Raw genomic sequence first — 7,270 nt, forward strand, 5'->3', positions numbered from 1 at the left:
TAACCAAGAACGAAATATTCATTGTATTGCAGTTTCTATGCATTATAATTATTAACGAAATTCAGTACTTTACTATTAATTGAATTTCAGATACAGAAGTAATGATTTATTTGCCTTAAGTGTGATTCAAATATGTGATTTGTAATAGAAAATTTCGCGCTCTTAAACCACAGATTTTGTTATACGTTTCTACCACATAAGTGTTGTTGGATTCAAAAAAATTCGCACCGTAATGGAAAAAATGACATAACAAGCAGAGATTCATGATATTTTTCATTTTTGTGGAATGACCCTGATATAATGTATTACAATATGTTTATAGTTATTAGTATTATTAAATGTAATATAAATTCAAGCAACAGTTACGTAAATCTTCATCTAGCTCTAATTTAACAGGAATGTATTATACGAATGAACAATTGCTTCGAAATGTTTGTAGTTTTTCATCCACATTTGGAACTCAGAGTATCAGAGGTGTTACACGAACTGATCGAATAACGGCTAAATTGACATGAACTCATGTTTCTTCTTTGGTGCTCCATTTACCGAAGATGTCTCAACGTCTACAGAAATGAAATATATTAAAATCCATAACTGCCCGTATCCCACTTGGTCGGTCACATGATCCCGTAGCTCATCATGGATTCATTTCGCCTTCATTTCACATCCATTCCATCAATTCAGCCGACGCTGAGTGACCTCGTTAAATAACAGACTCAAGGTATATGGATTTACTATAAGGTAGAGCCACTCGGCAATTTCCGCTAGCAGACGAACTCGTGACGTCACTTCGGAAGCTCGTTAGCCACGGGATGCATTATGGCCTCCTAGCACCGAAGTATTTGTAACAAGTTATCACACAAAATTCTTTTAAACGACAATTTGTTTTTTGTTTAACTTTTATTTGTGAGGAAAAATGTACCACTCACAAAAGGAAACTATATTAGCGTGTCTTATCCCTATGTGTTACAAGTAATTTCATCTTCTAAACTGGAGAAGAGTTTGTACGAAATAATATTTTTGTATCAGAAAATATAGTTACCCTTCATAAGAAATGTTCGTTATTAAATAGAAAAATTACATAGTGAATGCTAATAATTTCCTAACATAATAACAATGACAGAAAACATAACACATTAATAAATATTATTAGAACATGCAGAAATAATAAAGCCATGGGTAGGCCTAATTATTTCTGATAGTAGGCCTATGTATTTTAATTAATATAGGCACATAATTTTTCCATATATATTACTATATCATTAGTCCTATATTTTCAAATACTCGTTATAATACACATTAAGCTTATTATTAACATAACTCACTTAAAGCTATAAACTATATTAAATGTTACAAACATATTATGCTTGACATCTTTGGACCTAGATTGGCTCTAGAGCCATTTCAGCCTCATTTAAAATTACCATGACTCCACGGGGTGAAGTCGGTTGGAGAATAAAGCTAGCCACCTCATGCCATTCATTGACTATGAATATGTGAAGTTGTGAACACTTTATTATATTTGAAAATAGGCTGCATATTTTCAAACACAATAATCATTAAGTAGGTATTTATATCACATACCTTTTTCCTCATCCCTGAAGATTGGAATGAATTCTTCTCTCTTGTCAGCGCCTAGCAGAAGCTTGCCATTTACGTGCCTTCTTTCTTTGTAGTTCCGCTGCTCTTGCAGTCTTCGCTGCCGTATTCAGTGAACGAATGCGGATAAATGTCCTTGTTCTTGTATATATTTTAATTATTAATGGATGTACATGTGGAAACTTCTGTGCGAGAATGTTACACATGCCCTTAATGACGTTGCAGCAGTTTAATTTATCACCATGCACTCCTACAAACACTACTTCAAACTGTTTGACTGTGCATAGCCATTCATCTGATGGTTTGAGCAGACCTCCTCGAGACAGTTTTTCAATCCAGCCCTGATGTACCGGCAATGCATCTGGTGTAACGCTAATTAATTGGCCTGTAGGATCCCCTAATGATCTATCTACTTCACGACAGCGAAAAGCAATATAGCCAGCCAAATATCGTAGACCTTCGCTGGAAAATTCAGAAACATTTTGTATGACTCTTGCTTCAGGAAGGTTTTCAACAGTAATTTCTGAAATTTCAGAATCATTTTCTATCATTGCCAATGCCTCTGTCATGTCTGGTAGAAGTCCTGCAAAAAGGTTAGAAGTAAGTTAATCATTTGTATCTGCTTCTAGTTCAACAGCTGAGGAATTGAACGAAATGTCTTAAATGTTGCGACTCATTATAAGCAGCCTCAAACGTTTTTTAAATTCTACTGGAAGGGGATGGTCGTAAGTGCGTCCCAATGCTCTTATTTGAGAGAAAAGATTTTCAAGGCAGTCTTGGTTCAGTCTAGCAGTTAAGATGTAGCTTAGCCCATACAATTTTCTGAGGTCAGAAAAACAACCTAATAAAGATCTAATGGACATTATAAAACCTTTCTGAAAAGGAAGCAGTGAAGTGTTCTTGCCAACTCTCATTTTTTCACACATGGTATGAAATGTCCTTAGGATATTCTCTTGGTCTTTAAAATGTATGCCAAAACCACTTGCAATGGGAATTTGTTCACTGTCCGGAATCCTAGAATTGAAAATATCAAAAACATCATTAACAAGTTTGAAATATTCTGATGCTTCATGTTCATTTGGCAAGAGGTAACTAATGGCTTTTGCAACGTGATTTGAAAATAATTCATATGCAGGACGGACACGCTGTCGGTCTCTACCTGATACCATTAGATGGTTATATTTCAGTTTCGGGCAGATTTTTATTTCACCTCCATCCATAGATAAAATATTCTCGATAATGGTTTTGTTAATTATCTTCCCACTGGGTAAAGTAAAACCATCGTCAATGAAGTGGTTTCTCAATAATTTTATCATGTGTGGCACATCTTGGAAAACCCATATGCGCTTGGTGTCATCACTGGGGTTATCAAAACAACTTTTCTTGTGATCTACTTCCAAATCCTTCCAGACTCTCTTGTTTTTCCCACCCATGTCACTTACAACTCCCACAATAACAACACCCACCTTTTGCACTTCTAAAATGATTTCTTTTAGCAGTGATCCTGTCATTGTAACGTCAAAATCAAAAAAATATTGGCTGCTTCCAATTACTGCATAGCGCTCGAACCATTACGACTTGTGCCTGGCTGTGGGGCCCATAAACTTTATCCTCATCTTGGTCATAGCACACTCTTGCATCCACATTCATTTCATCAAAACTCAGGATACATAAAAGTTCATTTTTTGTTAAATTCTTGCATTGAGTTTGCATCATAAATAAAACATCACTTAATATGCCAGGCCTGCACTTAAAGGAATTGGAAACCCAGTGCCTTAGAGTTGACAGTGATGGTAAGGGGATTCCTACACTTTGCCTTAAATATATGTAGCATTTCCTCGATATTGAGCGGAGTGTCAAGACTCTGCTTATATCTTCTCTTTTCCATTTTGGCTTCTTTTTTGTCACCAACAAGTTCTTGATCTGGTTTTCTGTAAAAATTTTTCTCAAAACAATGGAAACTCTCTCTTTTACCTTTGCATTAATTCTGTTCTCAAGTTGCTGTATATGTTTACTTTTCCTGCTCAGAGCCAAGGACAGTGACTTATTTTTAAGTTTTAACTTATTCATTTCAGTCTGCATTTGTTTATTATCTTTCTCTAATTTGTCTAACCGTGCTTTCAAATGTCTTTCTGAGTCACTAGTGCTATCTGTAATTGTACCAATATCAAACTTCTTCTTCTTGGCTGATAGTGTCTTCAATCTCTCAAGCCCTCGCTTTCTTGAATCTCGATTAATCTGCCTTGTCTGTCTGTCACCTACCGTAATTTGTGGTGACTCTGGCTGGTGTGAAGATGAAGCCTCTATATTCATCTTGTTTGGTCTTGAATCGATGTCCAGATGCAATGAAGGAACTGCAGAAATTTTAAGCATCTTTTTAGGTTTAATGTTCAAGAGCTCGGCTTTCAGGTCCCTCTCATAATCTTCTGGTAGAAAATGAACACTACACACGGTGGCATTTTTAATGTTGATTTTGTCTTTCCTTCTGCAAGCATGAATCCATTGCTTACAAACACTGTCATCCTTGGGAAAGGTGTGGTAAATCAAATCTGAACCTTTAGTCTTACGATTATAATTTTTACACGAAAACACTGCGCAACCGGGCATGGTAAATAATGCAATATGTTTTAGGCACAAAATATTTACAATAAACTAATTAACTTAATACCACGTGGGCTAACTTAAATACATAACCTATATACTACGATTATAAAACACGTGAAAGCCCGAATTAACAACAGTAACTGCTATAAATATAATTCAGTTCATTATAACACATTTTTATTTGGAAATATTCCACTATGAGTGCAGATTTGTCACATTTAGGGCACACGTAACCAGAATCACTGCTAGAAAACAACTTATAGCTTGCTTTTAATTCATACTGCCAATTGTTTAGCTTCCTCGGTGACGTCATGCGTCAACTGTCTAAAATTTACGTGTCTGGGCATAGCCGTATGAGCACCCCCTGTAACAGACTTACAAGCTGCCGGAAAGAAAAATATATGCTAATATAATCAATCAGTCGGAGTGTAATCACACTCAGATCCCCAGCGTACGAGTCCCTTTCCCACTCCGTCTACGCCGGTTAACACTAGCTGTGTTAAAATAAATTAAATTTCAAGCGTTCAGAAAATTTTAGGTGGTCTTTACAAGTCCTTCAGAATTTTCGAAACAATTTCAGGAATTTTTATGTTATTCATTGATTCGATCATCGAAGTTTATTGCAATATTGTAGGTGTATAATTATATACCCGCGACAAAAAAACAATCAGAGAAAGTGCACTCTAACGGCCAGTTGCAGAAACGTTAATAATTTATCACGGCCGACTTGATGTGCTCGCTTCGCTTCTCCTTTACCGGCCTTGACAATTCATTTTGATCCCTGTGTTAAAGCTGTAATCGAGAAAATATGAAATTCCCGCTAGATGGCACTAACTCCCAAGGTCCACTGTTGATTGTGTGTATGGTTTCTTGTACGATTATAATTAGTAATATTGCGCTTATTTCTACTGGTATGTGAGTTTATTGTGATATGATTCAAAATGACGTATTGTTGTGTACTATTGTGTACTTAGAATAGAAAAAAAGAGTGAAGGAGCAATATCATTCCACGAATTTCCGAGTGACAGGGAAAGATGATTATATTTCGTGACCATAATATTGTACGAAATGGAAATATAAAAATTGGAGTTGTATCCTTCGAAGAGGTGGAAAAATTCAAATGTTTTATTTTACTTCAGTAGGTTATTTTACGACGCTTTATCAACATCTTAGGCTATTTAGCGTCTGAATGAGGTGAAGGTGATAATGCCGGTGAAGTGAGTCCAAGGTCCAACACCGAAAGATACCCAGCATTTGCTCATATTGGGTTGAGGGAAAATCCCGGAAAAAACCTCAACCAGGTAACTTGCCCCGACCGGGAATCGAACCCGGGCCACCTGGTTTCGCGGATAGACACGCTAACCGTTACTCCACGGGTGTGGACAAAAATTAAAATATCTTGGAGCAACAGTGACAAATATAAATGACACTCGGGAGAAAATTAAACGCAGAATAAATATGGGAATGCCTCTTATTATTCGGTTGAGAAGCTTTTGTCATCTAGTCTGCTATCAAAAAATCGGAAAGTTTGAATCTATAAAAACAGTTATATTACCGGTTGTTCTTTATGGTTGTGAAAATTGGACTCCCATTTTGAGAGAGGAACAGACATTACGGGTGTTTCAGAATAAGGTTCTTATAAAAATATTTGAGGCTAAGAGCGATGGAATTAGAGGAGAATGGAGGAAGTTTCATAACGCAGAACTGCACGCATTGTATTCTTCACCTGACATAATTAGGAACATTAAATCCAGACGTTTGAGATGGACAGGGCATGTAGTATGTATGGGCGAATTCAGATATGCATATAGAGTGTTAGTTGGGAGGCCAGAGGAAATAAGACCTTTGGGGAGGCCGAGACGTAGATGGGAGGATAATATTAAAATGGATTTGAGGGAGGTGGGATATGATGATAGGAACTGGATTAATCTTGCACAGGATAGGGACCAATGGCGGGCTTATGTGAGGACGGCAATGAACCTTCGTGTTCCTTAAAAGCCATAACTAAGTAAGGGAAAGATGCGAAAATGGCTTAAAGTGATTTCACGCCGAGACTTTGTTCCTAAAGCAACTCCCCATCTTCAGTCGTTTGTAGTTTACATTTCAGGGAAGGAGATTATTCTAATAATGGGAAATTTAGACTATTAAAACCACATGCTGTGCCAACAATATTCCCTCATTATCCTAGGTATAAGTGACAGATATCAGAAGACCATGACGAACAGTTCCTAAAACTGATCTTCCTCCACCCAAGAAACGCAAATCTTTTAGTAATATTGGTTTTTCACTATTTGAACAAGATGTTCGGTGTCGCTCAGCAACAGTTAATGACGTTCCCTTCTTGCCAGTTGAAAATGACCATAAAGCGACGCAAACAGATGTTGTCAGCTTTGTGGAGCTAAAAAGAAATAATTAACAGATTGCATGTGAAAATTACACAACTGAATCAGGTGTTACAAGAGAAGCAAGATGGGATAACGAAAACAACCGAAAAACTCCAATTGAAAGAGATCTGTTACATAAAGAACAAGAAAATGTATGGAAAGAGGCCGATGAAGTCAATATTCATGCAAAATTTATTCTAGATCAGCTGCTTAATCATCGAAAGAGAATACCAAACAAGAATATATTAGAAATTTTGTGTTCAGAAATTGAGCCGTTACTGTGTAGATGCCCTCTCTTGCAATGCCAATTTGTGATGACGGCCAAAACGGACTTGCTAATATCATTACTGTGAAATTTGTTAGGCCGCTTCTAGATAACATTGCAGCAGCTTTAACTGAAAAGCTTGTTCCTTCGAAGAATGCGGCTTATAATCCACTGAGTCGCAAAATCTTGAAACTATGATTCTTGAATCTGCAATATCAAGTGGAATGTATCAGTGCAGTGAGTGAAATTAGAAAACTCAGTAAAAGTTATGGTAAGTAATTACCCAAGTGATTACTTTGAAACATCGCAGTTTAGCCTAGGGGTGCTACTCAGCGAATGAACTACAAAATTACGCCTCTGTCATCATGTTACTTAAACTGAACAGGTTACTATGTGGTACCTTCCCTGCTTTTAAACT

The sequence above is a fragment of the Periplaneta americana genome, chromosome 7, assembly GCF_040183065.1.
Source record: "Periplaneta americana isolate PAMFEO1 chromosome 7, P.americana_PAMFEO1_priV1, whole genome shotgun sequence".
NCBI lineage: Eukaryota > Metazoa > Arthropoda > Insecta > Blattodea > Blattidae > Periplaneta > Periplaneta americana.